The following is a 12,781-nucleotide window of genomic DNA, read 5'->3' as shown; positions in this document are numbered from 1 at the left end:
TCACGCGCCACTTGGGGGAGACAGAGGGCTGCAGTGCGGCTCTCTGAGGACCAGCGAGGCCCCTCTGTCAAGCCCCTCTGTCTTCACTTCACTCCATGCTCGCTCCTGCAGTAGCGGTAGCAGCAGTAGCCGTGCAGCCTCTGTGCAGGATTTGAGCCCGAGCCGGATGCGTGGATCAGGTGGACAAACAGGAGCACAACCAGGAGTATATAACACGTGAAGCAGCCATAAGCAAGCAAACATAAAAGTTCACAACTGAGTAGCAGCAGCTGCATTGAATATTAGGTATGAGAGCTCAAGCTAGAACACCTCTCTCTTCCATTATAACAACTATAAAGACCTAAGTGATGGATATGAGGGGGATCAGCAGGGAGCAAACACATTTCTGTCAAATGAGGCGGCAGCTGGAACACCTCAGTTTTTCCAGCAGTGCTCATGTGGTGTGAGGAGGAAGCCTTTCGCAGGATGGACCTCGTCACAAAGAGGAGCTGTTTGTTTCATATGCAGCTACTGTCTCTGTAAATAAATGAAAAGGTGGGTCCACAGTGGCACTGTGAAGGTTTGAGACATCAGCATTGGGAGAAAGAAAAGAAGTCCTTGAAATACACCCAGCTGTGCATTTCTGCTGCTGGCTCATCGCCTCCGCCCCCGGTTATTTACGTAAATACTGAAGCCACACACACATGCACACACACACACGCACATAGGGAGAGAGAGACCAAAATGAAGTGAAGTGGAGTCTGTGATGCATACATACCTACATGCATGAAAATACTCCCTGTCCCACACACACACACACACACACACACAGTTAAAAAACACATTAGGGCGAGCAGCCTCTATGAAAGCTGCTATTCATGTTGCCAATCTGGGAGCACTCAAGAGGCTCCATCAGATGTTTTCTCAAAAGCTTTGAGCAACGCTGCTCTCTGGCACCGAATGAAAAAAATCTCTGTGGTCCTCGACCACGCAGCCTCCGCGCACGCCTGCCAAACTACTCAGTTACGCACCCCAAATTAGAATCGTTGTAAAAACAAACCCCTGATTGAAGACCTACAGAACGTAACATACAGAGCATCCCTCACAACCCTCTGTAATGAAGAGTCGGTTACTTATAGAACATACGACTACCCCAACATTATTCATGTTTTTGGGAGATAAAAAAGTACGTCCAGTGTTTGACCTGCAAAAGTGGGTCTTGACCTCTTGTTGGCAATTTTGTGATAAGGCTAAGCTTTCTGCAGAGTAGGCATCACCATTAAAATAGCAACCAGCCTGGCTCAGACGACCAGCCTGGAACAGACCTGACAACATTTAGCTCCGGATGCTAACAGTTATTTTAGTTTTTTTGTGAAATTTAAATAAATAGAGCTTCCCTTAGTGGGCGACCTAACAGGATGTAGGCAACATGACACTGATCTGGGCAGATGCTATATCATCATCATTCTGATTGTGAGCTTGTTTATCACAGGGGAACTTTGTGATAGTGGTGAGTGCAAATATGTTTTCCAACTACATTAAATGAGACAGATTTGGAAATTTTTTAAGTCTGGATGTGAATTCCATTTAATCTGATTTTTGACAAAAAAACTATTATTTAATCAACTTTTTATGAATGGAGGGGTCCTACATTAGTTTCGGCCACTGAGGAGTTTATTTCAGATTTGAGAATTTAGTCAGTCAAACCACTAAACCTATCTATGAAGTGTTTTAAACTTTTAATAAATAATACCAAAGATGTTTTTGTTACTTTGATTGTTAAAAAAAAACAGGGTCTTTAAAGGGTTCTCTCTAAAGTTGCTCTCTAATAGAGCTCTAATAAAAGTTGCAGCAGTGTTGTTGGACAGAGAAAGAAATTGATATCCTGTCTGAGGGTGTTTCTATAAACCAATACCCTGGATGTCCTGCCCTTTAGGTGCCTGGAGTGAATGAACAAGCTACTTGTAAGTATGGTGGCTGTGAATCCCCCTGCTGTTTGAAAGCTCACCAGGACCAAAGGTTTTCAGAGCTTGCACCTGCACGTATCGGAGTGTTTGTACTGAATGTCCTGCAGAGACTTTCAAGACTCTTTCAGCTCTTGGTAGAAGCTGTGCGAGACAAGAGCCCACGCTGTGTGTGCTCACAGAGATCTGTGGGATGACTCGGGCCGGGACATTGTCAGGGGGTAACCCCTGGGGGGAGGAGAGGGAGGGAGGGCGGGAGGCTCTGCCAGCCTTGCCATGTCCACTGTTTCTGCTGTCTCATGTGCCCCTATCTCCCACCACCCACCCACGCCTGCACTGCACAACCTCCTCCCTCGCCTCATGGGAACCATCAATCACTGCTGAGATCTTGCTGGAAGACCCCGGCTCACTGAGCTTTGTGGCTCAGCAATAAAAACTCTATTTATGATCTTGTGCCTCCTGCTCACTGATCCTGAAATACTACAGCACTTTCCCCCAGTTCAAACCAGCTCCAACCACCGGCCCACCTTGAAGAGGACCCCCCACCCATCCAGTGTGGCCCCACGGTTGGCATGAGGGAGTCGTTCTTCCTGGTGTGACCAGAAATTGGATTCCGGTTGGACCAGTACAAACACTGTAAGCATGTTAGCAGCTCCTAAATCATGCTGATGAGGGAGGGTGGGCACTGGCAGGTGCACACACATCACATGACCACATATAATACAGATACTTCAGCACATGTGTGGACTGTTCACACACACACACGCACGCAGCCATGTGTGCAGCTTCAAGCACGAGCTGCCTCTGATTCTGTAAACAAGGAGTACGCGATTCTGCAAACATGCACAAGTAAACAGAGGCATTCTGACTGGACTAAATATATCCTCTGTCGCCCAGAGAACATTGACTGACCTCAGTTATGCAAACAGAGACTATCAACAAATATGAAATTCAAAATAAGCTGACAAACAACACAGGAGGCAGAACACACATACATATTAAGCACACGCTGTCTCTGAAGAGACAGACAAAGGGAGAAGGTAGCCAGAGAAAAATGGTTGGATGCTAAATTACCAGTTGTTAGGATTCCTGACTTGTAAGCAGTTCTGACAGTAAGGACTGTGAGCACTATGACGCTGGATGAGGATGTTTTGTTCATGACATATTAGGGTCGCTGAGATTACAAGAATAAGGTCCTAATATTACACATTTTAGAAGAGTAAAGTCGTAATTTTGGGCTATGATGGATAGATAATGGATGAATGCATCGTTGGCACATCAGCACGACATTATCATAAGAAGCATGACTTTGAGAAGATTGTGCAAGGAAGTGTCTATTCTAAAGAAAGAGCCACAAGCCGACTTGGAGGAAGTTGCCTCTTTTGTGGTCGACATCTACATGCTATTCAAAGGGTTTTCATTATTTCTCAAGAAACAATGAGATTGTTTCAAGATTTGGGATCCAGAAGGAGTGAACCTCCTTATATTCTCTTCAATTTGGCCCTAATAATTCAACGTAAATGGACTCAATGGAGTGTATTTATATATATATATATATATATAGGACTTAGTCTTATCGACCTCTCAAAGCGCTTTACAGTACAAGTCGCATTCACCCATTCATGTACACACTCATATAGTGCATCGCTTTTCTATCACACCATTCACACACAGCCTTCAGGGGCAATTTGGGTTTCAGTATCTAGTCTGGAGGAGCTGGGGATCGAACAACCGACCTTCTGCTTAGTGGACCACACACACCATCTCATGACCTAGAGCCGCCCCCATCTTACATGTACAATATAGATAAAAAATCTCCCTTTCCATTCCGGGCTTTTATAAGTTCGGTGGGAGACAGAAAGAGCCTCATAAGTGACAGGGAGGAGGAGAGGAAGCGAGAGATGGGTGAAGGGAGCACTAAGGGCTGTGTATAATTGGCATCATCAAAGTATCATTACTGACATTACTGCTGTATTGTCATTACTGCAACTACAGAACGGGCCTGAGGTCTTTGAAGCTCCGTGTCTTTGTGTCCAGTGCATCAGGGTTGATTATGGAGAGTCCAGGCTACAGTTCCCTAATGAGTGTGATTATACACAAAATACTACTCTGCTTATTAGAAAAGAAGCTTCAACCACAGCCAGTACGGTCGACTCGGGAGTCTCATGCTCGGACAGAGTGTTTGCAGACCCCGTCACACCGAGCCCGGAACCACGGCCGAGAGTAAATAAAAAGCAGAGGCACATAAAAGTGTTTTCTCTAATCTTTGTTTGCAGCAGTTCTCTGCTGGTGCACAGGGAGGGGGTTTATTCCCTCCGTGTGTGTGTGTGTGTGTGTGTGTGTGTTTGTTTACTTGCGTGCATGTGTTTGCTTGCCCTTGTGTGCCAGTGTGTCGTTAAAAAAAAACAAAAAAATATTTCGCTTGGGGATATACAGCCTCACACTGATTCTATCACTGAGGCGACATTGCATTAGTGTGCATGCTGGAGTGCGGGGCTCTTGCATCTGTGTGTGTGTGTGTGTGTGTGTGTGTGTGTGTGTGTGTGTGTGTGTGTGTGTGTGTGTGTGTGTGTGTGTGTGTGTGTAAACCTGCGCAGGTTGGTTCACATATCGGACAGAGAGTGTAGGAAGAGATAAAGGTAAAAGAACAATTTAGAGCAAAGCAGTGAAGGAGATAGAAGGTTAAAAGAGTGACTTATGATTTAAATACAAGGCGATAGAGAGATGATCCAACAAACAAACATTCAGCATCAACACACCAACTCCACATTCAATGTCAGAACAACAGGGACAATGATGTTCTCTCACTAAGTGCAAAGGCTTTTATGGAAAGGTTTTAAGGATTTCAAAGTTGCTTCAGTTTGGAGTAGTTGCAAATTAAGACACACAAAGGACACAATATACTGGTTATACTGGAGAGCATTTACAAGCTGCTCCGTATCTTAACTACTCCTAAAGCCCTGTGTGCAAGTCAGATTAACTCCATATTATCGTTAAGGACAACAAAAATCAGCATTAGACCAATTTCTAATCCTATATAACTTCTCAAGACATTTAAATGAACATAAACAGTGTATATTCTTATTAAATTATAATTTCTATTTTGGCAGATTTAAAGCATACATGTAGGGCCACATGTATCCAGAAAGTTCAACGAATCAAATACATTCACACATTCTAAATAGTGCAAAATTCAACTGTTCTCTCATTCTCTCTTTATTTGGAATATTGGTATTTTCTAGACAGAACCTGCAGCGCAGACATCCTGACTTACCTCAGACACTTTTCACTAGTGGGGTTAAAAATGTAGAGAATAACTTGAGGCTTCATTTTTGAAGTATGTTGAAAATAATTCATGAGGAAGATTTGCTACATATAAAAAAATGTAATATGTAGAACTTGAATTTAATAGGATGTAAACATAAATGTAGATCTCTTGTTTATCTGAAAAAGGCTCACATCAGCCAACCAATAAATTGGTTGGACTTTAATCATAAATTGAAGTTTTTCTTTGTTGCATTGTAACTATGATTTCACAGCACACTGTGCATGTATGTCTGTGACTTCTGCTCTGCAGCCTGCAGATCACTGCTTCTGTCCCCTGCCTCTTTCTACTGGCATGTTGTTAAATGACACATTGCTCTGGACTCCTCTTCCTGTGCTTGTGTTATGTACCCGACCAAGCCTAACATGAGAATGTGATGCCAAATACCAAGATTTACAATTTGCAAAGAAGCACACAACCACTGCAGTGAATAGGCCGACTCCATATGGTGTGGCCCCATTTATTTTTCAACCACAAAACTGAACAGCCCAGCCCCGCTTTTGCACAACTATTCAAACATCCGTCTGTCTCAGGAAAGCTAAAGTTAGCTTTGTACGGGAAAAACAGGCCTATATTTGCCTTGTTCACATTTCACCACAAACTCAACTGGGGGAACTGCCCAGTAAGAGTAACCACAGACACTGGGAGCAGTTCCATACAACACTAGATATATGTAGACACAGACAAGCCCAGGCTCAGCCACAGTCACAACACACACACATTGCACAATCAACCAACTACACACACATGAGGATGAGTGGCCACAATCATTATTCTCACATCCTGCAGGGCAGACATTTTGGATGGCAATTTGCCCAAAGGCCGAGCAGGTGTTGATTTTACTATCTGCTTTGCCCGGTGCCGTCAGCCTCCTGTCACGTTCTGCCTGCATCAGCAAAAACATCCGACCCGATCTGCAGCATCCAAAACAACGCGGCATCATCTCGACAGTAACGAGAAATATCTGGGAGACATGTTGAATTTGTCCTCAACCACAAATAAAATCCAATTAATTTCATAACGAGTGACCATCTTTATCCCAGGGGGCATGTGCTGGCTGAGGGTGTGTGTGTGGGGGGGGTTACACGAAAACTCTGGCAGAGTCGAGCCATTGGTAGCTGGCGTACGCGGAGGTTTCCTGACGACCGGATTCAGAAATAGCATCAGGGACATTCGCCACCTCTGGCTTAACATTCATCGCTCAGAGAATCACTCAGAATTATGAGTCCTGCCGAGCACTGGCTTCCCCCTTCACTCACTTTCTACAGTAAATTATGGCCGAAATAAAGCAGTTTGCCACCTCCAGGGAACATCTCGGGGGAAGTTTTTCAATAGTTTAATTACAAATTTGTTGTATAAGATTCAGACGGTGTTGTGTGCTTCGTCAGATGTCTGGGGAGCAGGATTAATTCGGCGCTGACTGGACAGAGATTTTTGCAGAGAGTCGATGGATTTTCGCTCTCAGATAAGAGACTTTAATCCAGTGTATATTTAAAAAGGATGAAACAGGCTAAGTAAGAACGATGTGCCTCTATCAACTCATCTCCTTCTCTAAACACCAATGCAATTACTGTCTTATACGCTCCAATAGTTCTCTCCCGAGCCCACACAGCAGTGACGGAACTTTGTCATTTTCCCACACAGCTTGTGCGACAAACAGGTATTGCATGCTCTCCCCAAACGGGCAGCAGAGGGGGAGCTCCAGCCAGAATTGGATGACTAATGGAGATGTGAGGAAACAGACTGAAGAGAGGAGGAGGAGGAGGAGGAGGGATGGATGTTGGGTGCAGGTGCAGGTTATTCACGCTGAGAACTATTTCCTAAGGAACATCCTTCCCTCCATGGCAGATACCTGCTCCCTCCGTGTAAACATGTTGTTCTGCTTATATTTTTTTTAATGTGGGTAGATGATTGTAAGTCCATGAATAAAAAGTAGACCACAGTGAATCAGCTTGCATCTGCGGATTGGAATAGCTCCAGGCCCGTTTCTTTTTTCGAGGGGCGGAGAAGATGTCTGCAGCAGACACGCTCTCTAACACAGCCCAATGTATAATTGAGGAATGTCTGCTGCTTTGACCGCACACTATTTAGACAAGATTGACCAAAACAGATTCCTACAGCTGGCAGAGAGAGCGAGAGCGAGAGCGAGAGAGAGCGAGGGAGAGAGAGAGAGAGAGAGAGAGAGAGGGAGGGAAGCGGAGGGGAGAAAGTTCAGGGCTCCTGCTGGTGTGACATTAATACAATCATGTCCGTCTTTTCTCGCATTACATCAGCACACAAGTCATTGCTTTGCTTTAAATCTGTCACAGCACGTTTGAAAAACTGCCACTATGCTTTTATAGTACAAACTCTGCTGACAGCATCATACCTTAAAGGCTTCGGATGTTTCATTTTAACAATGATCTTCAAAGTATTATTCGAATTATGTAACTTAAGACTTTTTGATGTTGACATGTACTTTACTTTCATCAAATAAAATAGATTGTTTGAAAAAAGCGAATTTATGCTCTTTTACAGAAAAATGAGGCATGGGTGTAATTTGTTCATGAGAAAAAGGTTCCAGTCAGTGATTTGTATTAATTATGTTTGCTCTGCAAATGATGGAGACACTGTATTATAAATAAATATGCAACCATTCCTTATTTTAAAAGTGACTTACTGATAATGGTTGTCCAATACTATCTTGACCAGGATCCGGGTATTTGTGACCTTCCTGGTTAAATAAAGGATAAATACAAATAAATTAATAAAAAATGTATAATAATGTTACATGGATAATGCATCTGTAAGTGTCTAATTTTGTTTTTAAATGTGACCTGCACCCTGATCTGTGGAGAATGACATTTCACTTCCATGCATGCTGTGATTTGTATTATGGGAGTTAAAAAAAAACTACTATGAACCTGCAAATATTTACTTTAACAGGTCAGAGATCAGCACAAACATACAGGGTCCACCTCGCTCCTCTTTCTCCTCCTCTCCCAATAACATGCTGCAAACAAACACATTTCCAGAGAGGGAGCGTAAGACGTGAAACAACAACAGGCGGATACCAACAATATATTTTGCCAAATGAAAATGAAAACAACTGACTTTAGAGCTGCCAGATTCAACCTGTCTCACGTATCCTGCGCATCCCCCTCTCACTGGATCATCCTGATGATGCCAGCGTTTACAAGAACTCCTAATGAGCTGCTTCTTTTCATCTACAGTACAGTATGTGCCTAGCTGGGCTCAGCCGCTGCGGAGAGTTGTGATTATACTGCTAAGGATTTGATTGCATTAGCCTCATCACTACCTGTCGTTAATGACAGGGAGGAAATTCACATAGACACGCTCACAAATTGCCTGCTCCATTGTAAACATCGTGCAATTTAGTGCGGGGCGTATTTATGCAACAAGCGAACAAGTGACTGCAACTTAAAGCATCTGGCATCAAATGTTGAATTTGCAGAAAAAGGGGTAGAAAAAAACGGAGCATCTTAAAACAGAGAAGATAAATGAGACGGAGTAAAAACTAAACAAGCTGTACGCGCATTCACACACAACATCACAGCTGCTGGAAGTGGTCTCACAGGAAACCCCAAAAGCAGAGCTCTCCCAAAAGCTGCTTCTGCTGCCCGCAAAACTGCTGTTTCAGCATTTGGCAAAGAGAGTGTGATTCAGCTGCACATGTTCATCTGTGTGCGTATGTGTGTGTGTGTGTGTGTTGTGGTATCAAACAGTGAGTGTCCAACTCTATTATCCCGGGATCAGCTACGGTGTTGACGCTGGCATGCAAAGCTGTCCTTGCCAAAAAGTTGCCCCCGGCATCCATCAGTCCCCGATGAACTCCCAGTGCCAGCTCCGACAAGAGAGAGGATTACTTGTCGAGGAGCGAGGGCACAAGTTATTTCTGTTGCCGCGATTCTCAGAAGGACACACAAAGACGAGGAGAGAAATTATATATATATATATTTAGAAGGGAAGATGAGTACAGTGGGTGACAGTTGTAACTACACTGCAAAAGATATCCCTCTATACATGCAAGCAGAATCATCTGTTGGACTGATAGTATCCAACGAGAAAAGCAAAAGATGCTTGAGCCTCATCCCATGATTTTTATGGCAGCTTGTAACAAGTTATGGAACACATCGCATTTTAATAAAAGGTTTAGATGGATAAATAAACCAGAGTTCATATTGAGTCATGTTTCTGGCCACCTGTAAACTCCTTTCAGCTTTTTCCAGCTTCACCAACTCCTGATGAAATAATCTGGTGTTTTAGCCGCTAAGTGTTCTGCCATGTTCACAAGCCAGTCGCTAACTGTGTCCGTCTGCCATATGGCGCAGGCTGGTTGTGCATAGGTGGTTTTGTCAGAGCTTTTTCACTGGAAAGAGCTGCTGCTGCTGCCGCTGCCTCGATACAGGGCTGAAGAGAGCAGAGCTGCAGGCCAGAAAACCAATAGAATGAGATAAAGGAAAGGAAAAATGACCTCAGAGAGCTGATGGAAATTGGGTGATGATAATCCACAGGTTTATTATAAGCAACCGCTTTCACATTTTTAGTAGAGAAATATTGGTTGGTGAAGGTTTTAGTCAGATGTCTTCATATTGGTATAAAGATCTCAGGATCAGCAGAATATCAGTGTAAAAGACAATCTTAAATTACCCTTAAAGATAGTAAAAAGAATAAGTTATCAAGTTCTGCGTTAAACTCCTCACAATTTAGGAAATGAAATCTTAAAGCATGGCAGCAGAGAAGGACCTGGAAACCTGCTTGATGAGAACGTTTACTAACAAGTAGGTGAGGCAGAGATTCGCACGAGAGTCCGACAGATTTATCAAATGGCCGTTAAATATCAGCCTTTCACAGACACACTGGTACCAGCATGTATGTTTGCTTTTAATGTAGAGAATAGGCAATGAGAAAAGATATGCATTTTAAATTTTCAATATAGTTGGTTGTAGTTTTTTTTTTTTTTTTAAATAGTTTTTATAATAAAGTTTTGGGTTAAACTGTAAAACAACAAGCCTTATTTACATGTATTCAACAAAAAGGTTTGATAATAATATCTTAGGAATCATTGCCAATTAAAATATGGGCCAATTTATAGGTATTTAAAAAATGTTTAGTACCCAATATTGCTATGTACCCCCCGTTAGGCTATAATTCACACGACTCTCAACACTTTCATTTCACACTCTGTCAGAGCTGGTAGGAGACTCCACTGCATCACATACTGTAGCTGGAGTGGTGTCTATTCCTCTGACATGAGTGTATTTATCTCTTGGGATGATAAAAACTGAATTGTTTCAGATTTCCTCACTCACCTTGTTGACGATCGGCTCAAAATCATCTAGAATTCAATAATATTTAATCAAGACTGTGCCTTTGACCAGATTAAGAAAAGGTATAGTGTTGTAACTGTCATGCTGCCAGTTTTCCCTTTATGCAACTTTCACATAATGTAAAATTAATGGTGCTTTAAAATAAGACTTGAACTGCCTTTTTGCAGAGCATCATAGGAAGAGAGAACATCAGGTGAAAGGGGAAGATTGCTATATAAAGACTGACACAGAGAATATAATGCGGTGACGCATACAGTCCCTGCTGAGTTCATTTCAGTTGCACACAGTGTTGTATCTCAACATGCACCTCACACAAACGGCCATATGCAAGTCCCTGCCGTTACGCAGTCACAGCTGTGTGTCACTCACTGAAGGCCTGATGTTCGCTGCACTTATTATCTGTGTCTCTGATTTCATCTCATCTGATAATCAAACCTAGTTTGCCTCATTTTTATCAACGAGTTGTTAGTAAAGGGGAGATATTGGAGTTCAAGTGTGACAAACGAGGCGCTGGCTTAAGGGGATTGTTTTCAGCCAAAAAATTAGCATGCATAAATAAAAACTCAAGATGCATTATAGGAGTTGATTTATATTTTACAGAAAACACAGTCATTATTCAACACACCTGACTGGTTTTTAAATCCATTAATATGTGAGGCTTTAAAGGTCTGTTGGCAGACAATTGAATGTAAAATAGTCCTAGTGATGTTTTCACTAGTGTGTTTCATCTAAATTGTACAAATTGATGTATTTTTTAACCTAGAATGAGCCATTTATATTGAAATACTATATATTTACATTGGGAGCGGGTCCTCTCTACGGAGGCTGCCATGTTTTTTACAGTAGCCCAGACTGGACAAACTAAACCCCTTTTTGAGTTGTACCTTTAAGTGACTGAGACCTTCAAAAAATTGCAATTTGTGTTTCTATTTCTATTCTGTTTCGGCTGCAGATGCATGGCGGAGACCGAGCCCGTGCCTCTAATGTGGCCCCCTCGCTGTGATTGACAAAGTCGCAGCAATCAGAGCTGGGCTGCACTCCGCCGCCGCGGCTCCACAAGTGAAGGCAGAGATGAAGAGGAGTGGGAGCAAAGGTGGAGGGTGAATGGCATAAGGCAACTCTTGTTAATCTGCACAATCCATCCCAAGTGTCCGATGAGGATCCGATTTAACCCTCCGACAGGAAGGAAACAGATGCATTCGATACTTGGAGTTTTTCCAAAAAACCTCTGAGAAGCAGACGAAGCTCAGACAGAGCTGACGAGCTAAAGGGAGGAGGCAAATGAATAGACACACATTCACAGTCATAAATCAGCTTGCAATAACATCTGTGTGATGTCTAGGGTCACATGCAAGCTTTTAGTGTTTAGAAACAGTCTGGGGTGGACTGTGGTTGTGCCGTGACTGGCAGAGTGAGCAACGCGTGCACGCACACACACACACACACACACTCCTTCTAGTCCTCATGGTGATGTCTATAGAAATCGTGTCTGCCAGTTTGCCATAAAAGAATGACCTTTGAACTCCGTCGACCAATTAAGTTACCCCTGAACATTCCCCTCTGCACTGGGACCAGAACTGTCTCTCGACCGCTAAACATCACGTCCTACCCTTCACTTGGCACGGCGCACGGTAACCTCCCTGAGCCTTGTTTGAGCGTGTTGCCAATTTGCTGTCTGATGTGAGAAGGTCAAGGGACCTGCTAAGACTGAGGTCAGGGTACGCTCATGAGGAAAAACTTTGCAGCATGTGTGTGTGTGTATGCGTGCAATGAAATGATGTATCGCGCTAAAAGTACCAGCTGTAAAAAAAAAAAAACACCTACTCGCAACCACTACACCTTGCTTGGCAATCGCTGGCACATCTTCACCCTTTTTCTAGTAGCTCGTAAAAGACCCAGACGAACCTATTAACACTGTCAAACTAGGCTAAATACGTATCTGACACTTTGAACACTGAGAAAGTGTGTGTGTGTGTGTGTGTGGGCAAGAAATTAGCACGTGCGAGATATCCCATGATTGTGTATGACATACACATACACAAATGTCATAATGTGCGTGCGTCGTCGATTTCTCTCACAGGAAGTGAAGTGAATCAGTCGGGTTGCCACTCACAATTACGGAGCTATTAATAACAAAACACTGCACCGTTGCCTCCAAAACAGCCATAACTGCTGTAGGAAAA

General features: G+C 43.1%; 1 protein-coding gene across 2 annotated transcripts in view; it reads right to left on the bottom strand.

Moving 5' to 3' along the window:
* znf385c (zinc finger protein 385C) overlaps window positions 1-12,781 on the bottom strand; it is a 133,119-nt gene that overhangs the window by 92,533 nt on the left and 27,805 nt on the right. The gene's annotated exons all lie outside the window — the stretch shown is intronic.

Source organism: Hippoglossus stenolepis, chromosome 16 (assembly GCF_022539355.2).
Source record: "Hippoglossus stenolepis isolate QCI-W04-F060 chromosome 16, HSTE1.2, whole genome shotgun sequence".
In the NCBI taxonomy this organism is placed as follows: domain Eukaryota; kingdom Metazoa; phylum Chordata; class Actinopteri; order Pleuronectiformes; family Pleuronectidae; genus Hippoglossus; species Hippoglossus stenolepis.
This window is presented reverse-complemented; position numbering and strand designations above follow the sequence as displayed.